The following is a 26,615-nucleotide window of genomic DNA, read 5'->3' on the forward strand; positions in this document are numbered from 1 at the left end:
TTGAGCAGTCCCCTCTGTGCCCAGTCAGAGCACCTTTAGTGAAACAATGGGTAATCTTCTTGGTTAAGAACACTTAAATCCCCCAGAAGAAAAGCATATGGGGGAAAACAATAGACTGCAGCACTTTAAAGATCTACATATTAAATTAATAAGGGTAAGGTATCAGAATACGTGTGCAAATATAGGTTTAGAAGAACACTGAAGGTTGTAAAATAGTTTTAACTTTACATAAGTGGTGGGTAGTTTTCTCAGATAAACAATCCTATAAGCTCTTAACGTACTTCCTTCAAGAATCTTCTAATAGCCACAAAGACTAGAGTATCATTGACATTTCATTTCTAAAGCCACAGTGGCTTTTATCTCCACCTTAGTGCTTAGATTTTCTTGAGCAACAACTAACTAGGATTTCTAATCTCCTCCTCCTTTTTATATTTGCTGTTCTTAAATATTTCTTAAAATATGCTTTCTGGATCTTGGGAGGAAATTAAGTTTTTGCTTCACGTACACAAAAAGCATGCTCTTTGAAAACTGATGATCTTAGGAAAAACTTGTCTCCGTTCCTCTACTTTTTCTGTTTGTTTGTTTTTGCTTTTCCAATGCATTTTCTACTGTCTCTGAATCGTTCTGCTAACACCCCCCCTCCAAATTTGAGCTGTTTTCTTCACTGTTGTGTTTATGACTAACTCTTTGCTTTCACCAGACGTCCTTCTTGTCACTCACTCACCTGCCCACTGGGGGACTGAGCCCACTGGGTCATCTCCCTGAGTTCCTGCAGTTCTGAGTAGTCAGCCTGCCACTGACTAGGAGAACCGGCAGCACAGTAAAGAATTACCTGTGACCAAAGATTATAGCAGGCGCTGAGGACATCACCACTTAGAGAAGCTGTGTAGCAACAAGCAGCAGAAACCGAGGCACTCCTGGTAAACACGAATCCCCAATTCAAACAGAAACCAGCTAGCTCTCTATGCCAGGGCAAGCCATGTAAACTTAGCTAGGTTTCAGTTTCCTCTTGGTCATGTAAATTGAGAGGGAGAGACTAGATCAGTGGTTTCCCCAGTATGCAGGAAAAGCAAAAGCAATGTGTCATATTTCCTTCCACTAAATGTGCCAGTGGGGAGTGTCAAATAGAGAATGCCTGTCTAATCTGTATCAGAGTAGAAAGCAAAGGGTAACGTGAAGTCTAGGTATTGACAAAGTCCCCAGAGTTGTTATGTGCTTCAATAAATGCAGTCTACTTTGTAGTTAACTTCTAAAATCAAGTCTTTTTGCCATGAAAGGGGGATTCAATGAAAAAGCAATTTTGACATGTTTAGAACCTTTCTGCTTAAACCAGAGTAACTAAAATGTAACTTGAAAGTTTTCCAGATGGTTTAATATTTTAAGATTTAATCAAACTTTTTAAAAATTAACACACAAAGCAATGGTTTTCATGATGGTGTGTTTAATACTTAGGCCACTATACTTTATCTTTGATTGTGCCCCTCCCCCACTGGCAGCCACACCTGCTGCTGGTCTCTTCTCTCCGTTGTTTGCTTTCATGTCACACTGTTCCATTGCTCTTTTTTTCTCTTTCCTTCTCTCCTCTTTAAAATCTTCCTCATTCTCACGCAGTTCTGTTTCTACATTTATAATGATTCACCCACATGTATGTACAGATGTTTCTACATGCAATACATATGTGTAAACAAAGACTTGATTCTGGAGTGGTTTCCTACCATGGTTTTAAATGCTGCTGTAAGAAGGTGCACTGAGGGATAATTTGCTCTGGAGGCAGAGGCTGTTGTCTCCCAAATCATCTTCCTAAAACTATACTTTTAAAAACAAAATCACACTTGTTTCCCACTACATAAGTTTGAGTTGATTAACACATCCTGGCCTTCCAAGAACATCTATTCTGAAATGTCACACTTAGAAACAGGAACAATCAAAATGAAAATTAGGAAAAACCTGACTATGAAAATGATGACCTTTTTCTAGTCTGTGTTCTTTCCAAACACAACAGCAAAAGTTTTACTGTGAAAACAACAGTATCCACCAAGTGGCAAACACACTTTAAAAAAATGATCCCACCTCAGAAGAAAATCCTCTCACCTCATGAGAGTGGCTGCAAAGACTCTTCCCTTCTCAGCTTCTACCTATGGAATATGCTCATCATGACTGCCATAAAATCAGGTCAAACAGAAAGGAGAACAGAATAACCCAGGCAGAAATAGAGCCCAGAGGGCAGAGGTCTGAGTGCTCAGAGGCACAGGCAAAGGCATGGAGAAACCACTGCTCCTGCCTAGTGAGCCTCATCACACCTTCAAGCACACTTTTACAGTTGGTTTTAATGGGGTACAAACACGTATTAGGTGTTTAGGACTTATTCATGTTAAGGGACCTCCTAAACCATAAAACACCACAGGGCTGATATAGAAAGACAGAGAGGTAAGAGGATGAGTACTTTTGTTCATCACCAAACTCCAGTATTTCTAGCTATACTTAGGGGTGAACGTTACAAATCCCAAGTGCCTCAAGTCCAGAACAAAAAATATAAAAAACAACGTGAGTGAAAAACCCTAGAAAAAACAAGGAAGCTCTCCAGAGTACTAACCATTTCAAATAGTCACTGAGCTGAGTGGAAAACTACAAGGACAGAGGTTAGAGAAACCTTAGTTCTCTTTAAAATTATGCAGAGATAAAGAAAACCATTATTCTTGTGCTGAATTCCAGCTATTCAGCTCATTATCTCTCCTATCTTTGCTAGCAATTGCTAAGCAAACCCAAAACCTCAGCAAACAAAAAAACCCAACCCCACAGCATTAAGAGAGAAAAGAAAACCAGGGACATAAAGACCCGCCTGACAGGCTCACAGGACAGCCTATTGTCTCATTTGCATCTTACCACAAAGAAAGGGTGAGATAGAGTCCAGAGGAGGAAAGAATGTCCCTAACCAACAATTCAGCTTTACCTCAATTAAAATACCAAAATATATATCAAACACATCCATATTACACTTGACCTAACCCACAACAAATGTGCTAAGTGATCCTAGCCTCGCTGATATTTCCATCATTCCCAATGAAGGCTACTTCAGACCTACCATAGCTCTTTGAGCAGACTACAATGGATTTCTACTTACAAAGGACTTTACCTTGATTTCTAAAGCATTCAACGATTTAATAAGCTTTACTAGTAACCAAAACAAGCCACTCTAAGTGACATGCTGATTCCATGTTTTCACACAGGACTAAGGGGTCAGGCTAGGGAACATCAGGTACTCATTGGTTCCAGCCTATTTGTCTCCCTTCCTAAACCAAATCCAGAACCAAGCCCCCATGACGATCAACATATAAAAATTAGTAAATAGCAATAGTGAGTGATGCTCAACATAGATCAAGAAAGCAGTCTCACTTATGGGAATTATATGTGCTGACAAGTGTTTTTTTGCTGTTGTTTTGTTTTTTTGTTTTTTGTAAATTGGACACAAGTTAGAGTCATCTGAGAATAGAGAACCTCAGATGAGAGAATGAATGCCCCCCAGAAGATTGGCCTGAGAGCAAAGTCTCCTGGGCATTTTCTTGATTAATGATTAATGTAAGAGGACCCTGCTCATTGTGGGAGGTGCCACTGGATTATCTGAGGAAACGTGCTAAGTATGCCATGAGGGTGCAAGCCAGTAAGCAGCACTCTTCCATGGCCTCTGCTTCAGTTCCTGCTCCCAGGTTCCAGTCTGAATCCCTTCCCTGACTCCCCTCTGTCATGGGGTGTGATCAGGCAGTGTAAGCTGAAATAAACCCTTGGCTCCCCATTGCTTGGTCACTGTGTTTTATCACAGGCGTAGAAATCCTAACTAGAATAGCTAGAATACTAGTATACAATAAGTTAAAGTTAACTAAAGAAGTGAACGAGCATTATAATTAAAATTGAAGGTGTATAGCTTTCTTATATTAGGAGGATAATATTGTTAAACGTTCATACTACTCACAGAGATCTGTAGATTCAATGCTCATGGTTCCTATGATGGTACAAATGACATTCTATGAAGAACTAGGCAAAAACATTTCTAGATTTAGTTTGGTTTTTGGTTTTTCAAGACAGAGTTTCTCTTTGTACCCTGGTCATCATGGAACTCAGACTTTAGATCAGGCTGGCATGGAACTCAAAACTCCACCTGCCCCAGCTTTCCAAGTGCTAAGATTAAATCGACCACTCTCCAGTTTTTGTTTTTCTACTAGATTTGTATGCAAACACACACACACACACACACACACACACACACACACACACAGAGAGAGAGAGAGAGAGAGAGAGAGAGAGAGAGAGAGAGAGAGAGAGAGAGAGAGAGAGAGAGAGAGTTCTGAATAACAAAAGCGATTTTGAACAGAAAGAGTAAAACAGGATGCTTAGAGCGGCACTATTCACAACAGCCAAGAATGGAATCAACTGAAATGTCCATCAGCTGATGAGTGACTAAAGAAAACGTGGAACATAAGACACAATAGAATATTTAGTGTGATCACAAAGTGGAACAGGATATCTCTTGGCTAAATAAAGAAGTCATGCGATCTTGTATGTGGGATCTACAAAATCTGACCTCACAGAAGCTGAGAGAAGACTGGTGGTTCCCAGGGCCTGGGGACAGTGAGTCAACAGTGATTGGGAAAAACTGCTCAATGGATGTGAAATTACAGTAAGGTAAAAGTCAGAGGTACTAAGTGCTACTACACAATAGAGTGACAACAGAGAGTTATGTACCATATATTTCAAAAAGCCATAATAAGGTTTCAAATATTATCAGCATAAAGAAGTGATAAATGGGGACTGGAGAGATGGCTCAGCAGTTACCACTGTTTGTTCCTCCAGAGAACCTTGGTTCAATTCCCAGCATCCACATGGAGGTTCACAACTATTTCTAACTCTAGTTCCTGGGGATGCAAAGGCCTTTTTTGGCCTCCGTGGGCACTGAATGCAGGTGCTATACAGATACATGCAGACAAATCACCTATACAAATAAAAAATAGAGTAAAATTTTAAAAAGAAGTGAGAGCCAGGCATGGTGGCACATGCCTTTAATCCCAGCACTTGGGAAGGAGAGGCAGGCAGATCTTTGTGAGTTCGAGGCCAGCTTGGTCTACAAAGAGAGTCCAAGACAGCCAAGGCTACACAGAGAAACCTTGTCTCGAAAAACCAAAAAAAAAAAAAAAAAAAAGATAAATACTTAAGGAGACCATATATTTAACCTGATTTTAAAAACATACAATGTAGCTGGCCACAGTAGTATATAACTTTAATCCTAGCACTCTGTGAGTTCAGGACCAGCCTTGTTTATGTAATGAGTTCCATGCCAGCTGCATCTGGAACCAAAGCTAGACCAGCCACAGTAAGGCCATTTAAAAATAACATACAATGTATATGTGTATTAAAACATCATATGGTATACATTAATACAATAAATATAATCTTTAGATCTTAATTTTTAAAAAATAAGCTAAGAAAAACACACAAAAAGACAAATAAAAGGTACTGCATATCAATCCTATATCAGTTCTCCATGAGAATCAATCTTTGTAGCCATTGCTGTATTTAAGAGCATTCAGACAACTGACACCGATGACCCTGTTAGCAATGACTGAGACAGGTCAGAGGTGGTGGAAGGTAACAGCACAGTGGCCGTCAGTCAGTGTCTGTCTGTCTCTCTTTTTGTTTTGTTTTGTTTTTGTTTTTTTTTGAAACAACACCACAACACCCAGCTGGGAATTAGTCTTTTGTTCCTTATCCTCTCTAGTTTCCTGACTACAAGACTAGCAGAATTTAATCAATTACTTTTTATTAAATTGAGCAATTGTGACAAGAACAGGGAACAAAGAGAGCATTTGCTGCATAATGATATTCATCTGTTATAACCCGATCAACAAAAACACCATTACTATGGGCTCTCATGTGGAAATAAATTATCCTTCTTTATAATTGTATAAAGTAAGGCTTTCCACTGTTCATCTGGACCTCAGAGTTGCAGAAATATCCTGTAAGCTAGCTTAGAGTCAGAGCTTACTCAGAAGCTTAGCATTGAACAACAAAACTATTAATTCACTCCTTTTCAAAGACAACATGGATTAGGTTAGGGGTGCCTGGAAGGAAGGGAGAGGGCCTGGGGAACTCCAGTGCCATGATTTGTGCTCACTGTCACACAATACATCTTGCTTTCATTGTCCTCACTTTAAGAGGCTACCTGCCTTAAGAGTTCAAGTAATTTGAAGTCATAGCTCTAGTAAGTCAGAGTCTGAACAAAAACTAAGTGTGACTAGAAAAGCTCAGGATTTTTTCCTGCCTGTATCAGGTTTGTCACAGTGCAAGACAGAAGATAGAGTCAATCAATTTCTTTTTGTTTTTTGTTTGTTCGTTTTTGGGTTTTGTTTGTTTTTGAGACAGGATTAAACAGTAGTCAAAATGCAGCGGCAAAGCCAAGAACAATGTAACTGTACTCATTTGAACAACAGCTTAGTGTTAAGCTAAAACACCTTCCTTCCTTCCTTCTTTCTTTCTCTCTCTCTCTCTCTTTCTTTTCTTTCTTTCTTTCTTTCTTTCTTTCTTTCTTGTCTCATTTAGCCTAGGCTGGCCTTGAATTCACTTTAATATGTATCCAAAGATGGCCCTGAATATGTAGCCTTGGCTCAGAACTTGCTCTATAGATCAGCTGACAGGCTTCCTGCCACAGCCTCCAGAGTGCGGGTATTACAGGCATGCATCACCATGCTGGGGTTTTTGTTTGCATGTTTTGTTTCTTTCTCTTTTTTATTGTTGTTGTTATTATTATTAAGTCTCTTTTAAAAAACAAACAATTTTTGAATGTGATTTGTGTGTATGTGTTGCCTGCATGTATATCTATCACATGCATGCCTAGTACCCACAAAGGCTAGAAGAGGGTGGCAGATTCCCCTGAAACTAGAATTATAAATAGTTGTGAGCTGCCATGTTGGTGCTGGGAATCAAACCCAGAACAACAGCCAGTGTTCTTAACCACTGAGGCATCTTCCTACCACCATTTTTTTTTTAATGCACTTAAATTTTTTTTAAAGATTTGTTCCTTTTATTTTATATGTAAATATTTTGTCTGTCTATATGAATGTGCATTACATGTGTACTTGGTGCATGTAGCGATCAGAAGACAGCATTGGATCCCCTGGAACTGGCATTATGGATGGTCAGATACCACCATGTGAACCAAGTAATTGAACCTGGGTCCTCTGCAAGATCAACAAGTGCACTTATCTGCTGAGCCATCTCTCCAGCCACTCAATTCACTTTTTAACAATCCATTTCCTGAAACAAACTTTCACAGTTCCAAAACTGTATTTTATATTTTTTCTCTTATTATTTTGCTTTTAGTATATCATTATATATTTAAATATGAACTGAAAAAACATGTGTCCAATATTATTTACATTGCATTGCTAAGTATAAAGAAAGGGAAGACTGCAGGCAAGACATTCATTTCCCAAGTTACCAATGAACAGCAGACTCCAGCAGTCTGTGCTTCAGCAAAAAATTATGAATGAAGTAGATTCACTGAATGGTCCTTGATAGTGTTAAAAAAAAGTTTTGTGGTTTGCTTAAGAGTCAGTCAATTGCTTAATGGGCTAAGAAAAATAATACAAATCTTTTAAGGATTTATTATTTTAGCTTTTATTTATATGTATGTGTGTGTGTGTGTGTGTGTGTGTGTGTGTGTGCCTCCCTGAGTTCATGCATGCAAGTACTACATGCATGCAAGTACCCAAAGAAGACAGAGGAGGGCACCTCAGGTTAACACTCTTATGGGTGTATGATAACTGTTGAGCCATCTCTAGTCCAGAGTATATAATTTTAAAAGAAGTATTTTTTATTTTATCTGTATGAATATTTTCCCTACATATATGTAAGTGCATCACATGCATGCCTGGTACCTTCAGAAGGCACTGGATTCCCCTGGAACTGAAGCTAGACAGTTGTGAGCAGCCATGGAGCTGCTGTGAACTGAACCCCATCTCTGTAAGTGCAGGCAGTGCTCTTAATCGCCGAGGCATCTCTTCAATCCCAGTGTTAAACAGAGGTCATCATACCAGTGGCAAAGCCAAGAACAGTCCAACTTTACTCATGCAAATGATAACTTATTTTTACATTAAAGTTAAAACATCTTTTTCTTCTTTTTTGGAGAAAGGGTCTCATTTAGCCTAGTCTGGCCTTAAACTCACTTCAATATCTGTAGAAGGTTGGCCTTGAATTTCTGGCTCTCCTATTTTACCTCCCAAATACTGGGATTAAGGCATATGCTATGATGCCCAATGCAGAAACATATTGATGAAGATGGGTGGTGTTACAGAGATGAGAAAAAGAAAAATTAAACTGTTTGAATATTAGTAGATTACACATCTGTTTACCTTTTAATCAATACATTTCTGTTCATCTCTTTTAAACATAAATAACCCCTAAAAGATTATTTTTATTGTAAACTCTTAGACACGTATGCATTTTTTCCTTTTCTTTGCTTTCTTTTGTGCAGAGCTAGGTATCAAACCCAAGACTTCAGGCACACTAGGCAAACATTCTGTCACTCTCAGATCATGAATTGCATTTCTATCAGATAATATTTTAGAAATATGTCTTTAAATGCAGCTCACTATCCTGCATTGTTCTTTTATGCGGGGTTGACAATATAAATGAGATGTAAAAACAGTTTTATGGTCTTAAAGATTACAGTTTGTAAATGAGCCCCAAATTAGCTAATTGTGGATAAACCATTCTATTATTTATAATTACTGGAGCTACTAAAGTTTAATATTGCTGTAAAAAGCACACACTTTTTTGTGTTAGGATAATGACTTACTGAAGATATTCCATTAAAAAATCCATCTATGATATGTGTTGAGGGTAATTAATTATCTACTATGCAAACTGATAATCCCAGGAGCTTTTTCTACTAAAGAAAATAAGCTATAAATACCTGAGTCAGCTTTGTAAAGTACAATTGGGAGGCAGCCATTTTGTGAGGAGCTTCATTACAAGCCAAAAGTTCTCTTCTCTTCTCTTCTCCCTCCCTCTCATACACACACACACATTCACACACACTTTTTTTGTGGAGATTCTCCTTAGCACTATGGATAGAGATGGCTTGTGCTCTATTTAATATTTCTACACTAGTCATTTTAAATTTTATAAAAATCAGAGGAGACAGAAAGCTGTGGGCAAACTTAATGAGGTTTTGTTTTTACTGCAGAGCAGTTGAATGAGGAAAATATAATTAATTAAGATTTAGATAATGCTTATTCTTTGTAGGAAATAGTAGAAGGAACTGACCCTCAGACAGGTAAACACACCCTGGCTCCTTAGAGCATGAAGGAATACTTGCAGTAACAGCCCCACCTCCACCTAAGCGGAAATGCTAAGGTACTTGTGCTGAATCAAATACTCCCACACAAAACCATTACAAATAACAGCCACTACTTCAGTTTAGTCACTAACCCCCTCTCGAATCCCTTAGCATTTGAAAGCAAAGCTACAGAATCCTATTTATAACGAACTAGTGTTTCCTTTTTTAGCATATTGTCACTGACAGGCTGTTAGGAAAGAAGTAAAGCAAGGCTGACTGGAGAAGAGAAGACTGTTTTATATGCTTCCTTGTTTTGTTTTGTTTAACTACCAATAAAAAGCAGAAATTAAAAGTGAAACGATATCCTTTTGGTTTTGACGATTAATACTCAATAAATATATACATTTCAAATAAAGAAGTCTTCCAAGACTTTACTAACGGTACAGAGCTATTGGTTATTTTGGCAGTTGGTAAGCAGCATTTCCTTCTATGGGGATAAAATGGCTGCAATTATCAGGATTCCCAGCGAAGGCAAACTAAACAAAAAGTAAGGAACAGCAGAGGGGACCAAAGCTTTAACTTAGAAATTAGGCTGTAAGTTTCGTGGCTTTAGCTAGAACAGCTATGTATAAGGGTTTCTGCTGGTAGTAAATTAGATGGTTCCTCAGCAAATCAAGACTGTAATTTTATTGAAATAGTGACTATAATACCTCTGTTCTCAAGAAGCCTGAGTACAGTGAATACCTCAAACTAACTCACGTCAAGACGCTCTGATTACTACTACTGACTAAGGTCTTCATGGATTCTCTTCTCTAAGGTATTCTCCTCAGATTTGTAAGTTTCAGTGTCTACTACACCCTTGATTTGTACTTAAAACTACTGGGGCTGCAGAGATGGTGTTCCAGGGCATCCAGGTTTGATTCCCAGCAACCACATGATGACTTACAATGGTCTAAAACTCCAATCTCAGGATATGTGACATCCTCTTCTGACCTCTTTGGGCACCACACATGCATGTGGTGCACAGACATACATGTAGGTAAAAACCCCAACATGTAAAAATAAATAAACTAATTAAAATATTAGTGTAAATGAAGACACAGCTATAACTCCATATTGCAGGACAGAAATCACTGTATCTTTAGTCTTTGATAAGAGCACAAAGAATACACTTTAGGGAAGGACAGTCTTTTCCAATAAGTTCTAGGAAGACTGGACATGGATGTGTAAGAGAGTAAGTGTAGACTTCCATACCACCTCCAAAATTAATGTGAGGTGAGGGAGCATTGGCTCGTTGGTCAAGAATACTTTCTGCTTTTGCAAAGGAATGGGTTCAGTTCCAAGCATGCACACAGTACCTGACTACTGTGTGTAACCCCAGCTCCTGGGAATCTAATGCTTTCTTCTGAACTCCCCAAGGAATCGGATATGCACATGGTGCACATACATGCAGGCGAAACACTCACACACATAATCTAAAATTATAGTTTGAAATGTACTAAAGGTTATAGTAAGGATTTCAAATCACAAAGCTTAAGACTAAAAACACTGTGATGAAGTTCTTTACACCAGCTCTGTCCTCCTCCACCAAATCAGGAAGCTCCTACACGGTAGCACAAGTAACAGGAGGAAAGGAAATAAGCGAATGGAAAAATTATTTTCAGATCATGTGTCTAATGAGAGGTTATTAATTGAAATACCTCATAAATGTATATAATTCAATAGAAAAGAAGCACACAAACAGAATGATTCAACTGGAAAAATGGCAGAGAACCTAAAAAGATACTTTTCCGAAGAAAAGTGAATCACCAGAGAAATGGAAGTCAAAATCAACAACTACCGCTCTTCGGATAGCTACTATCAAAAAGACAAAGGGTGGCCAGAGCGTCTCCCAACATTCAGAGACAGAAACAGGAGGATTTCTATGAGTTCTAGGCCAGTCAAAGCTACATAGTAAGTCACAAAAAGACAACAAAAAGGGACAAGTGTTGGTGAGGGTGTTGGGAAAATAGAACCTTATACACCGTTGGGATGCAAATCTGTGTAATCATTATGGAAAACAGCATGAAGATTCTGTTGGCATAAAAGTTATTGTGTAGTTCAAATGCTGGTTTCTGTATTTCTTCTTTTGAGCGTCTCTTATTTCAATGTTGTTGAAACACTGCTCCCCAACTGTCCCCCTGATATGTCAATAAAGCAGCTTATAGCCAATTGATGAGCAGAGAGAGAATAGGGCTGGACTTCCTGCCAGCCAGGAAAAGAGGAATTAGAAGAGAAAGTAGGGGGATTAAGCAGGGGATTCAGCCATGGGAAGAGGTGCAGGAAACATGAAAAAAGATAGAGCTGGAGCAGAGAAAGAACTAAAAAGCAAGTAACTTGGGGATTTTTGCATAGATGAAGTCAGGATAACATAGAGGGTTAAGAATAGACTTAAACTATTCAAGATTGTAGTGGATGTAAAACTTTATAAACAAATATAAAAGAGTCTCAGTTATTTGTGTGATAGCCAGGTTAAAAGAGAAATTAAGAGAAACAAACACAGCTGTGTAAAAATAACTTTTAACAAGATTTCTCAAAGAAGTCATGAAGAGAAATGTTCTTTGGCCTTGCAATCACACCACTGATAAAGTCAGCATTTTTTATTTGGTGGGGTTTTGTTTTTATTATTTATTTATTTATCTATTTATTTTTATTTTTTTGGAGACAGGGTCTCACTATTTATCATTGGCTAGCCTAGAACTTACTATGTAGACTAGGCTGGACTTGAACTCATGAAGATCTGCCTCCTGAGTGTTGAGATTAAAGACCTGTCCCACCATGCCCTTTCATTCAGTATCTTGAAGGGATTTCCATACTTCCACGTCCACTGTAGCATTGTTCACAATAACCAAGAATCTAAGTGCTAGTTAATGGGTGGCTACAATCAACATATGTGGTGTATGAGCAAATATGAATATCCCATATTTCCTTCTGTTGTTAGTTTATATACATATGTATATGCATATATATGCTTATATATGTAAATGAGATATTAATTCATAAAAAGGAAAACTCTGCCATTTGAGAACAAGATGACCCTGGAGGGCATTATGCTAAATGAAATAAGCTACCACAATGAAAAAATACTGTCTGATATCAATTACATGTATAATGTAAGAATATCAGACTCACAGAAGTTTGGTAGGCAGATTTTTGGGGGAGGAAGCAATAGGGAGATATTGGTCAAAGGGCACAAATTCTCAGTTATAACACAGTCTGCTTCCACATCCTAAGTGCTGAGATTGCAGGCATGTGCCACCATGCACAGTGAGAATGGCTGAGTTCTGAGGGTGTAAAGCACAGCATGGTGATTATCTCTGGAACTATATTGTATACTGAAAATGTTAGGGGGTAGATACCATTTTTACCATGCCTGCATGTGCTCATGTGTGTGAGTATACGCATAGCCACAGCACATGTGTGAGGATCACAAAACAATCTTGGGTGTCAGTCTTCACCTTTCACTGAACAATGCCTCTAGATGAGTGCTGTGTGCATCAGACTAGCTGCCTGTGAGCTCTGGGCAGCCTCCTGTCTTCTCTCATCTCACCATAGACACACTAGTGTTACAGTGCTACTGTCTGGCTTTATGCAAATTCGGAGCATCTTAACTCAGGTCCTCATGCCTCCATGACAAGTACTTTACCAATGAGCTACCTCCCCAGACTTCCCTTCCTTTTTTAAAAAATTGAGACAGGGTCTTGCAACGGACCCACCCCACAAAGCTGGCATGAGCCTAAGTATGCCAGGTTGTCTGGCCTTGAGCTCATAATCCTTCTGCTAACATGCCTGCCTATTTCACTTTTTATTATTATGTTTTGAATCATATAAATGGGACCAGGGAACAGTTCCCAGTCCCCTTATCCACTACATGAATTCTTGTGCTTACCTGCCTCTATCTAAATAGTGGGGATTGAGCCCAAGATATTATGCATAATAGACAAGTGCTGAGCTACAGCCTCGAACGTTTTTGTTTTTGTTTTTAATTTTAAGACACAGTATCACTAGGCTTCCCAGGTTGGGGTTGCAGGTATGGCCAACCAGGGCCAGCTCTCCTCAGGTATTTTTTTTAAAAGTTCACACTGAATAAAACTTAATGGAGAAACTACACGAAGCCAGTTTTTATAAATAATCGCAAGAAAACAGTCTTCCATCTGTAAAGAATATCATCGTGGGAGAAAAAGAAGTGTTTTCTCTCTGGGATGTAATCAGCCTTGTGATCTGTAATCAATATGCCATGTGAGCGTCTTTATTTTAAGACAGTAGCATGGGAGAGAAGCCAAATCTACTTAAACTTCGTTGACACCACTTGAAAACACACTACTATGTAAGAATTGCTATTTATGAAAGAATTACTCAAACTGTGTGTATGGCCGTGGAAATCAAACGTGGCACCTCACATTTGTTGGGCTACTGCTTCATAAGTGAGTCACCAGCAGTACTCAAATCATTCAAACTGAACTGCTCATATAGGGCGCTTGTTATTGGGTAGTGGGTTTTTTGGGGGGGTGTTTTCCTGTAGTAATAATAATGCCTCTGAACAAACCAAATTTTGTTGTGAAGGTCTGTTTGTCTGGGTAAGAGTGAAAGTCAGGGTCAATAAGCAATACATAATGATAAATATGTAGGTACAAAATTTTAATGGCCCTCATTTTCACAACCTATCACAATTTTTATCAATGGGCTATGGCAATAATGTAAGATTTATACATATAATCATATAATGAAAAAATATAGTTGTCTATACACACACGGGGGGAGAGAGAGAGAGAGAGAGAGAGAGAGAGAGAGAGAGAGAGAGAGAGAGAGAGAGAGAGAGAGAGCGCCCAAATACTTTTAAAAGTATATCCTTTGGAATCATGTGTTTTCAAAGTGCTTTGACTTGAACCTTTCTTTTCAAAGCCTTGTCATTTAAATCTTCTTCTTTTTTTTTTTTTTTTTTTCAAGAGTTTTGTCTTTAACAGGTACGGAAAGTCAGGCTGTAGAGGTAAATTCAGGAATCTAAGCAATGTCAGATGAAATTTAGACGCAAGTGATCTAGGAGCTGGATGAGCCCTCTGACATCCTCTGACTCACAGCTCCCAAGTCACAGAGCTGCTCAGCAGCAAGCTTCAGCCTTGCTGGCTCTTAAGGCCCCAAGGAAGCTAAAAGCATGAATTGCTTTCTGCCCCTGTATAGGACAGTTATTCCTAATGCTGTTCCTACAGTCACTCTACAGAACACAGCTAAACTCTTGGGGGCAAAATGAGGTAAGACCAAAACTGCCCCAGTAGGGCTATAAGAATGTTCACATAGCTGTCCTGGGTCAAACTTCCTGTACACTGCAGAATGAAACAAGAAATGATCAGTTTCCCTACACAGAACATATGGTCCGAGCTTAATGCTAAGATGCTGTTTGTAACTTAATACATCAAATCAGGCTTCCTTTAAAAACTTGATTTTATGGTTATAGTCTTCTATTGAAAATTCTGCAAGAAAATATTCTAGAAAAAAAAAAGACTGGGCTAAGAAAGGAAAAAAGAAATTATTTTATAATATATTGGGGGTAAGGGGTGACCTTACACAGAGTGTATTTTTTTAATTTAAAATGTTTATTTTTATTATTTCTAATGTGTGGAGGTGTGTGTGCTCCTGCATGTAGAGACCAGAGGCACTGGATCCCCTGGAGCTGGAGTTACAGCTAGTTGTAAGTTACCTCATGTGGGTACAGGAAACCGAATTGGGGTCTTCTAAACAGCAGCAAATATGCTTAACCAGTGAGCCATCTCTCCAGACAGGAGCCTTCTTTTTTTTAAAAGGCAGGAAGTTTTATTTCAAATTCACTGGTGGCATTTATAAATATGCTGCTCATTTCCTGGTTGCATAGGCCATTAAGAGTCTAATCTATTTCCTGAGCTGAAAGTGGCTAATGGGAAAATGCTAGAGCAGTAGTCATCAGGTGAGATGGGCATTTTGTATCTAGTCACCTAAAACATGTTCTCAGCAATAATTCCCTTCGGCAGTGTGTATGGCTTCTATGGGAATCATCTCACTTTTAACAATGAGAGTCCCTGCTTAATAAAGCAAGGTAGTGCCCTCCCCTAGTGTTTTAGCAACAAGGGTGCTCTGTTTAGCCTCAACACATATGTAACATGGTGCCTAGAAGTGCATTGTTTCTTTCCTGACAAGCAGTTCATTCATGGGTCAATGAAGAGTGAGAGAGAGAATGCAGTCCATGTCCAAACCATGACAAAATCTGAGAATTCTGTGGGATGGAAACAGGGAGCAGGAGAAACAGCTAAGCATGTAAATGATTGCTGAATAGACATGAGGATCTGGCTTACCACAGTATCCATGGAAACAGCGTGTCAGATATCGGGCACCGTGGCTCACACTTGTAATCCCAGCACTCCGGGAGGCAGAGGCAGGTGGATCTCTGTGAACTCAAGGCCAGCTTGGTTTACAGAGTCCAGGACAGGCAAGACTACACAGAAAAACCTTGTCTTGAAAAACAAACAAACAAACAAACAAGGCATGTCATAGGAGGTGCCACTGAGGGTGTATGGCAGGAGTGGAATCCCAGAGGCTTCCTGGTCATTAAGTTGTGCTGAAACAGCTTTTTTTCTTTTCTAGTTCAGTGAGATTTCTTTCATTCTTTCTTATTTATTTATTTATTCGCCTGCCTGCCTGCCTGCCTGCCTACCTACCTACCTACCTACCTATCTATTTATTGAGACAAGGTTCCTCTGTGTAGCCCTGGCTGTTCTGGAACCTGCTGTATTGACCAGACTGGCCTCAAACTCAGAGATCCACCTGCCTCTGCCTCCTGAGTAGAAGAATTAAAGCCACATGCCACCACCACCTGGGGAGATTTCCTCGCTTGAAACTGCAGATGATAGAGGAGGACATCTGGCTTACATACGAATATGCATGTGTACATATACATATACCACATGCATACAGACCACACACAGAGAAACAGAATGTGAAATGTGCCTCCTTTTTATAATACTGCCCCAAAGCACAGGCTTCTGTGAAAAACTCAACTACAACACAAGTCACTGTATTTCCAGGGTCTTATCCCCAAGACCTTTGATCTTTGGTGCCTGCATGTCATTGTGCAGCAAACCCAACACTAGACAGCAGCTAGTTGTATAGTTGACCTAGGAAAAACACTATTCAGAAGATAAACCTCCAAGAGGAAAATCCCAAACATGGCTGAGTAGGAAATATCACTGATCATCAGTTTCTCCCCTACACACGCTCAGCAAAGTTCAACGCACAGCTCTGGAAACCATCTAGCAGAGGCAGGGCTGGGCACTGGGCCTCAGACAGCCTTAGCATAGTTTTAGGAACATGGCTCTCAGGAGCTCACTTCCCATAATTATCTCAGGAGACACCCCTACATTTGAAACTGAGCTCATTGATTTTAATTGGTTTTAAGCCATTATCTACAAAGCATGGCCTACACAGAAGGCACAGCTCAGTACAAGGTAGAGTGTGACATATAAGATGATGACTGGCCTTCAAACACCAGCTGGCTTTCTTTCAAGTAGTGTTCTTAGCATCTGATATAAGTTATTACCCTTCCATACTGGGATCTCAATCAGTAATAAAGATATTTTATATGTGTTGGCACACAGTATAAAGATAACTTTTACTATTGTAAATGCCTCAATCTACAGCAGAATTATCGATGATATCGTTAGTGAATTAACACTTATGTCACTGTTTCTCTGTTTTGTGTAGTCTTCACTTTTTACTACTACTTTGAAGCAATCTTTATCTTTAGGATTTCCCCCTAGATTTGATATTGTTTAACATTAAAGATACAATCATGACTTTTTTTTGGCTTTGTTTTAATGTTATTTGGGTGAGTCTTCATGGCGCCCCTGGGGGCTTCTTCTTTAATTACACTCAAGGCCCAGCATGTTCCTGCGGATACTGTTGGTTTTGCTTCTCTGAGAATTCTGTCATCTTTGTCTATCAACGCATTTTGGGGTTTGGGGCTGCATGTATTTCCTACGTTCTTTGACAATGCAGACCGTATTCTGTCTGTTTTGTTCTCCTGGCAATATCTGTGTGATTCTGAAGGGAGAAGAATGATGCTCTGAGTCTTGCCACTTAGAAATCAGAATCTAGAACTTAATTCTGGCCAGTTCTCCTCAAAATATTATGCCTTTGACCAAAGTATAAACTCTTCTGTGCCCTGCTGATACACTTGATAACAGCATAGTCTAATCCTGCATGTCCAAAATAAGGAAGGTAGTCTCTTTTTTGAAATCTTAAAGTTGTGTTTTATTTATTCATTGTGTATGTGTGTGCATGAGAGTGCGGGTATGGCTCTCAAAGGACAATTGTAGGGATCTGTTCTTTCCATTATTGTGGGTCCTGGGAAAGCAAACTAGGCTTGTCAGGCTTGGTAGCAGGTGCTCAGCAGCCCAGCAGTTTCTTTTTTTACAGTGAAGGTTGGCCTAGAAGTTCCAATACTCACACTTCAGCCTCCCGAGGGCTAGTATGGCAGGCAGGTGCTAGCCTAGCAGCTAAGGAAGGCAGCTTGTAAACTGCTCCTTTCAAATCATTTCATGTTTCCTGGGTTGTTTTATACCTACTTCATGCTCTCCTAGAAAATTCTGGAAACCCTATTCTTCTCTGTGACACATTTCTCTCTTTCTATAGCTTGGTCTGTCTAAAACATTCATCCTTTTAAAACAAAAGAACCCAGCTGGTTCCAAACAGTTTTATTTACAAGAAAAAAATTACTCTAATAATGATTTTTAAATTTTCCCAGTTATTTATCCATTTTGTGTGTATGGAGGGTGGTGAGTATATGTGCAGTATATATGTGCAGAGTTCGGAGGACAACATGCAGAGGTCAGTTATCTCCTCTAATCATGTGAGCTCCTGGCATGGAGCTCAGCTTGGTCCAAGGCAAGGCCTTCACCCGCTGAGCCATCTACCTGGCCCTCTCATCCATTCTTAACTCATCCTCAGCTGGTAAGGTCCTATTAATCTTTGGGACTAAACTTTAAAATGCCACCTGTTCAGAAAAGTTTTTTTTTCTTCATTTCTTGATGTAAATTACTTTCCATTGTTATTTTTGTCTGCTAACAACATTCTCATTCCCTTCCTTTTGTTATGATTTGTAACAGTATCCATTGTTTTGTGCTATGTGCATTTCCTTTTACCCTGAAAACTTCAAGAAAACAGGAATATTTTCTTTTATGATCATTGCCAAGCAGAACGCCTACTAAAGTAGCAGGATGTAATAAATGTTAAATACTAAATAACAAAAAATGGATTATATAGCAACATACTCTTGCTGCATTAGAGCAGTTTTATTACATTAAGTGGTGGATAAATAGTGGTAATATTAAACACATGTGAAAAACTGACTTTTTTCTACAACTATTACTGTAGCCTTGGATAGTATAGACAAAAGCCTGAGAGAGGTAGCAAATTGCAGATGCTGGAATTACATGACCTAGATCTAAAATTTGAGTCTGTTACTTATTATTAGTCAAGTAGTTTTTGTTAGGGATTTAACATTCTTTGCCCAGTCTGTAAAACTGTGTCAGCGACAGCACCCACTTTATGGCATTATTTTGCCTATGAAATGATAAATATACCAGGCTTCCAAAAAGCAGGACATAACTGCTATGTTATCATTACAAAGTTAATGTTAAATAATGCACTACTTCAACAATTGTTGTTTCCTGTTTCCCGCTGCATCCTTCTCCAAACTGAGAATACTCTATATAATTTCTGGTGCCCACCCCAGCTCCTCACTCTCCTACACCAAGCCCTGGGCTAGTTTAAGGTAAAACCATTAGGGTCTAGAGATACAGCTCAGTTGGCAATGTGCCTGACATGCAAACATGAGGACCTGAGTATGATCTCCAGAATCCATGTAAAAAAAAAAAAAAGCTGGTGAGATGGAGCATCTTTGTGATCTGAGTGCTGTGGAGGTGGAGGCAAGTGCACTATTACGGCTTTTTGGCCAACCAGACTAGCTTAATTGGTGAGTTCCAGGCCAACAACAGCCCCTGTTTCAAAACACAACATGGCTAGCTCCTGAGGAATGATACCAAGGTTGTTGTCTAGCTTACACATGCACGTGATCGTGTTCTCTCTCTCTCTCTCTCTCTCTCTCTCTCTCTCTCTCTCTCTCTCTCTCAACCAAAAGGCACTAAAATTTGTATCAAGTAGCCCAGGCTGTTCTCAAGTTCATTATGAAGGCATGGACCACCTTTAACTTGTTGACCCTTCTACCTCTGCTCCTATGTGCTGAGGTCACAGGCATGCACCACTTCTGCTTTATGTATTGGTGGGGACTGAGTCCAGGGCTTCATGCTTACTAGGCAAACTCATCTGCCAAATGAGTTACATCTCCAGTTCCTAATTTCATTCTTATTTCACTTTTCTATAGAAAATAAGGCTAGAATGCCTTATAAGGGTTTTTGTTTTGTTTTTGATTAGTTCCATCAGGATTTTCAGGAAAAATTACCTCTAATTTTACCAAAGGGCCAACAATCAATCTTGTAACGGGAATTTTGATGATCAAGGTTCTTCATATCTTACCAAAAGAATTTGTTAACTGATTAAGTATAAACAAGTAGGAGGTGGACTTCCTTCACATGCCTACTACGGTAGGTGTTAGGTCAGACACACTGAGAGGCAACATAGAACTGCAACCCCCTGCAATGAGGGAGGACGACTCAAAACCTTTATAGAAATAATTAAATGCTAAATATTATACCCTGCCTTCTGCAATACTTCTTCCTACAGAACCCTTATGTAATAAGCATGGCAATCCTCCTCATCTTCTCCAAGTTTATCAAACAGAAAACTGAAATGGTGAGCGTAGGAGACGTGCCAGAGCTGGGAAGTGGGAAAACTAAGCCATGAATTCCACTAGCATGGCTCAAGGAAACTACATTCTTACCCCCCTGTAGGGTCTAATGGAGGAACTGAAGAGTCAGAATAAATAACAGCCTACGTTCCCAGAGGGAACAGCTTATGATCAGGTCTTAAAAAGTAAATGAGTTTGCTTGACCACATGGCTATGAGAAGAAACAGAAAAATAATTGAGCCTGCGCTTCACATATTTGCTTAACTTAATTAATTCTAGCAATCTCCTGTGTGGTTGGCATTAGCCTTATTTCATGATTAGAACTCATAGTGTTCAAGGAGATTCAGTAACTCTCAGGATCCCTTAGTTGTAAGAACTAGAGACAAAATCAAACCTTGGTATGTGGGCCTCCAAAATCCCACCTTCTTCAGGAACTCTACATAAGGAATGTTCCAGGCAGAAGAGACAGTTTGTGACAAGAGCATGGCACCCTGGTGTGGGCTGAGAGTAAATGTGCCCAGCTGGATGGTGTGGGCGATCTCCTTCAGAAGACAGGGGGCTACAGTTTTTCTCTGCCCCAAGGAACAATTAGATGAATTTTATGTCCCCCTGGGATGGGGATGCCGCTTGGTGGGCGAGAAGCTGACTACTGTACATAGGAAGTAGTGTGTAGAGAAAACTAGAGGGGACAGAAAGTAAAGGCAGAGATGGGTTCTGAGTGCTCCCAGACCACCCCATTCTCACAGAGCCTTCTTTGAAACCTCCCCCTTTGTGGACAATATCTGCCCCAAACTTTTAAAACAACAGCTCTCCTAAAATTGGGTAAAACATTTTATTCAAACCCTGTTCTTGCTTAAAATACTCATTCAGTTAAAATACACTATAGCCTTTCTTCTTCCACTGGACGTTGTGCTAGACATATACTTGTACAATTCACTGCTTCTCTTTTAGGCAAAGAAAGGAATTGTGAATGAGTTTGCATGAGGTATGTAAGTTTATGCAGGAAGGTCACCCTGGTGCAGGGCATTGAGGTAAATTAGAACTTTCAGCTAACATGCATACCAGCTGGAATCTTTGCCTAACAAGTGGGCTGATAGAAGTGGGGGCAGAGTTGTGAAGAAAAAAAAAAAAGTAGGATCTTTCACATAACCTGAAGGTTTGAGAGAAAGCTGGAGAACTTGTGTATTTTGACGTTAGGAAACTACTGTGTGTTAGTGCACTTGGTGCAGTTAGGATATGTGGAGACCCGCAGGGCTGCTAAGTAAGACTCACACTCAGCTGGAGAGAATACTTTTAGAGAAACCAAGAACACATTTCTTTTCTTTTCTTTTTTTGTTTTTTGTTTGTTTGTTTTTCAAGACAGGGTCTCTCTGTGTTAGCCGTGGCTATCCTGGACTCACTTTGTAGACCAGGCTGGCCTCAAACTCACAGAGACCCACCTGCATCTGCCTCCCAAGTGCTGGGATTAAAGGTGTGCACCACCACCCTCTGCCCAAGAATGCATTTATGTTCAACTGATTATGAAAAGAAGGCTATGGGCCTAACTCCTCCATGTATTTGAATATACTTGAACATAAAGCCTTTAAGGTGGAATTAAAATCAACCAAGGTGTTCCTTATTTTAAAGTGACGTGTCCTTGTAGAAAGAGGTTAGGACACATAACACTCAGACAAGAGTAGATCACGTGAAGATACAAAAATGTGGCCACTGTGTGTCACTGTGTCCTCTCAAAAACCAATTCTGATGATCCCTTGATCTTAGGCATCTTCTGTTGCTTGAGACTCCCAGGCTATGTACAATTCTCGTTGTGGCCATCATAGAAATAGCAAATGCATATAAGCACAAAAACGGTAGCTGACAGACATCAGAAATTGAGGGAGAAATGATGAGATGGGGGAAGTGAAAAGAAAAAACGAAAAAGTACAGAATATGGGAGGGAAAGAGAAAGGAAAGGAGGGGACAACTTCTTTCTTCAATGGTTTGTTTGCCTTTAAGTGGAAATTTATAATACTTGTCAAATATATGTGAGAAATTTCAGCTGAAACTATTTTAGGAGAAAATGTCAAAAGGTAGTAGAGAGTACAGCAGGTGTAACATTCCTGGTTTCCCCAGTGCTGATCCGTGAACACAGGAAGCCCTGTGCCTCCTACTGGTTCTCTGCAAGAGCTTTAAACAAGTGCTTTAATCCATGATCCATCTCCTCAGCCCCCATTTCCTTATTGCTCACTACTGTCCAATAATGCCATCTTAAATGAAGCAACTGGGGGGTTAATCCATTCCTTAGGCCAGGGCTCTATGATCTAACTGTCTCGGGAAATTAGGCATGCTAAGAGGTGAGCCTTACTAATATTTTACACATTTCTTAATCTGAGCAACTTAACAATTAAACTTAACAATTAAAAATAACCATCACAGGTAGAGGAAAGAGAAAACACAACAGATAGACATTCCAGATGAAAGAAATGGCTCTCTGTCCCCATAGATGGTAGTAGAAAGCCCCCAAGCCAGAGAACTTTGAGTCAAAAAAGATTCTCCGCTGTATTGTATACCCTTTATTTATAGCAAGGGACTGCACTTTTTTCTTAGTAGTTTGTCTTTGTGTGGAACTTCATAAAACTCAACAAGCATCTATCTGAGATATATGAATAACATAAAATTTCATTTTCTTTTTGGGGATGCTGTACTCATTTATTTATTTCTCCCACCATTTCAAGTGCAAGACTGAATGCTTAAAAAGAGATATGAGTGAGAGGAAGAGAAGATGGATGCTAAGTAGTTATTCAGGTTAATAGATTCTGATTGCTTGCCAGTGAAATGCTAAACAGATTGAAGGCTTAGAGAAACGAGAATATAAATAACAGTGTAAATACAATATGACTATGCTTTGTACCTATCTGATGTGTGTTTGGACTATAGGCAGCCCCCAATTTAGACTTATTAAACTGAAAGGAGTTTTTCAATTGTACTGTTGCATATAAGCGATACACATTCAGTAGAAACCGTACTTAAAATTCTGAATTTTAAATTTGACCTTTACCCAGGTGAGTGGTATGTGTTAAATTCTCAGGAAGCACTTCCCAGCTAGACACAGAATCAAAGGGCAAAGAAGCAATATTCTACAATACAGTGTGTTGTTAAGCTATGTTTGTTTCAGTAGGTTGTATACCAGATATATATTTTTAAATTTAATGATATTTGCAACCATACGATGGGCTTATATGTATATATCTCATCTTAAGTTGACGAACACCTTTACTGAACTCCCAGGAACCAAAGTCACTGCCTTCTTAAATTAACTTAGTCTAAATACATAAGACACTTAATTTCATTTTTATTTCTAACTAAAAGAACAAAATCAAATTATTTACAATGGGCAAGCTATAGGAGACAGAAGAATACTATATTTTCCTGCACAAATCAGATTCCCAAACCAAATTATTAAGCACAATTAAAACACAATATGAAATAAAATTGGAAAATAAACACACAACACAAAGAAATATTGATTTCATTAAGAGTAGTTACAGGAAAGTCATCTGCTGTTCTCAATTAAAGAAAAATCCTGGGTCTATTTTCCAACATTGATAAACATAAATAGTAACAACTGGCTAAACACTTAAGAATGGCATATGAAAAAAATGTAAAGACTCCCCTTTAGAGCACAACGGTTAATCTCCAGAGACTTTCAAAGACTGTTAGGAGAAAATAAGATAGGGGGAAATAAAGTTTCTCTAGATTGAGAAACTACTAGATGAGAAGCAATTCTGGTGTTCCTTTTGCTTGTTAATTACACGTGGGGAGGACACAGTACCTATCTGGATTTGCACGAAAGGGCACAAAACAGTACTCTTGTCATTTACTTTTTTTTTTTTTTTTTTCTGGAAAAAAAAGAGATATCAATATAAAACTAAAGTTTGTATCTCTCTTATTTTCTGTGGGAAGGAGCATTTAAAGATGTGTATGTGGAATAGTTCATGAAACAATACACAGTTCAACCATCAAATTACATCTTAAATGCCTGCATGGCTTTCTTTTTAATGAACTGGCAGAAGTAGATATCAGGGTAAAGATGAAGTGCAGAATCAAACAAAGGAGTCCATGCTTGGCAGTCACTTAAGAACAGCATGGAGCCCGAGCTTCCTGAGTGTGCCAAGTGCCTGGTGCCTATGCAGTAGAGCTTGTCTTCTACACCTGAAATCAATTTTTTAAGACAACATCCAACATTATTTGTCCCTTGCTTCAAGGAGAAAACAAAACAACAACCCAGAGCTGAGGTGCACTGAGAAATTAGGAATGCTTACTGCAAGTCTCACGAGAGGGGGAGGGGAGGAAAGACATGTGCTGATAAACATGTCCTAAAATGTAATAAACATTTTTTCAACAAGGGATTATGGCATTAAATAAAACATGTCCCAAGTGTGTCTGTCCATGTCACGGAGAGGTCTTACAGGAGAGGAACACACAAGATGCAGTTTCATAAAATTAAAAATAAAATAGATTGATAGAAAAGCCTCTTCAATGTTGCACAAAAGGGTAGAGAATGTGGCTCCAGGGAGTTAACAAAGCTTCTGTGTGGCTTCTGATAATTCAAAGGAAAGCTCTACTTGAGAGAGTACATTCTTATTTACATAAAACAACAATGACTGGCAATAAATAGCAAAGAGCATTAAGAAACTAGAAGGAAACTGATTTAAGTACTAATGTTCTTTACAGTTTTGCTCTAGAGTGAAGTTATTTTCAAATGAATGAAAATTCATGGTTACAAATATGGATAGAGTTCTCAGAGGGAAGCAAAAGGTAAAGTAACTCATCACTATCATTAAGATAATGGTTTGTGAAGGGTAAGATTAAATTGCATCTATTCTGGAATACTGGAAATTAACTAGCCCAGTGCATAGGTGATTATGCTAGAATATAGTTTAGAATTTTCTAAGGCAATTAGTTACTATGGTAACTTCTTGTCATCGGACTCTTCCAGAACAGAATAGGATGACAATTCTGGTGTATAAGCCACAGACCCAGTTAGAATTTTCCATTTACCCAAGAGGACTGTAGTGAGAATTTTTGGTTTCTTTAAAAACACAGAAATGTTATGAGAATGTGTTTTTATTTTAATTCCAGGTGTGGGATATGGGCTGTTTCAGACTGTCCACAGCAGCTGACTATGATTTATCTCATGCTCTAGCAGAAGCATGATTTTTCCAGTGCAGATAGTTTCTGCAACTGTATGACATTTGGAGTTCTAGGGACTCTTGAGGGGTTATATAAATGCTAGAGTCCCAGGAGGGGCTGCAGCAGCTGCTGCTCCTGCTGCTGCTGCTGGTTGCTGTTCTTGTTTGTCAAGTGGTCGTGTGCAAAGAAGAAATCAAATATCCTCCCAGTGAAGATCAAACTGCCCCAAAGTACTTAACAAGCCTAATCAGCAGGAAGAAGTCTAACAATAAAGACACCTGCTTCCCCCTCTATCCTTCTTTCTCTCCTATCTAGTGTTGGGGGTTGGAAGGGTGGAATAAGTGTGGAGAAGGGAAGAAGAGAGTAAGGAACCAACAAAGTAGCAAACTCCAGCTACAGAGGGGCCTTTTCATTTACTCCTGAGACACTCATCTGCCTCTGCCACTTTTATTCTTCCTTACACATTGCAAAGATTGAACTGTAATCTGCACAAACCAGAAGCAATGACGACCCCATTGTTAGGACAAAGAAAAGCACGTCATAGCACCTGACCATGAATGTCAATAGCAACTGGCATGGTTTTATTGTAACAAACTACTTGAGCTGATAGTCAAATAATTTTGATCACAGTATCAGAAAACTACCTTTAAGGATTTTTGAAAAAGGTTTTATTCCCTCAGTAACTACAAATAAGTTATTTAATCACCTCTTTTACTATTCTTTCTATTCCTGGCATCCAACAGTTCCTTTTCCAGTCACATTAGTCCCAATGTGTCTTTACTTTCTTTTTAATGCAATTTCAGGATCCATTATGTTGACCACTCTCCTGCTACTAGCCTCATCTTCCTAACCCTCAGATATACATGAGGTAGCAGCTCTCAGCATGGGAAATGACTGTCAGTATTTGGAAACTGATATGGCTATTAATTCACTGGTAGATTAAAGTTGGTCTGATATGGAGTATTTACACGATGGAAACTGGCAGGAGTTGCAAACCAGGCATGCTTCCTTTTCTCTTTCCCAAGACGAATCTTACTAACATATCATTGTCCCTTGCCTTATGCTGGCAAACCTCAACTCAGATCGAAATATCATTTATGTTGTTGAAGATTTCTAGAGAAGCCACAAAACATTTATATTTTTTCTAGTACAGACTCATGTTCTCTAATCAAACAGTCCGGCACTTCTTGTTTTCTACAATGCCTAAAACCCTGAGCGACAGACTTCTTACTCTACTACGGTGCC

The 26,615-nt window shown here is 39.1% G+C and overlaps 1 protein-coding gene across 5 annotated transcripts in view; it reads right to left on the reverse strand.

Moving 5' to 3' along the window:
• Positions 1-26,615, reverse strand: part of Rabgap1l (RAB GTPase activating protein 1 like) — a 583,034-nt gene that overhangs the window by 80,018 nt on the left and 476,401 nt on the right. The window contains exon 1 of one of the 5 annotated variants that reach the window (XM_051147670.1): positions 725-1,426. The exons of the other annotated variants lie outside the window; for them this stretch is intronic. The gene's annotated coding sequence lies outside the window, so the exon portion shown is untranslated. Of the gene's footprint in view, positions 1-724; positions 1,427-26,615 lie in introns of those variants that run through there. 5 annotated transcript variants of the gene reach the window in all.

The sequence above is a fragment of the Acomys russatus genome, chromosome 6 (genome assembly GCF_903995435.1).
Source record: "Acomys russatus chromosome 6, mAcoRus1.1, whole genome shotgun sequence".
In the NCBI taxonomy this organism is placed as follows: domain Eukaryota; kingdom Metazoa; phylum Chordata; class Mammalia; order Rodentia; family Muridae; genus Acomys; species Acomys russatus.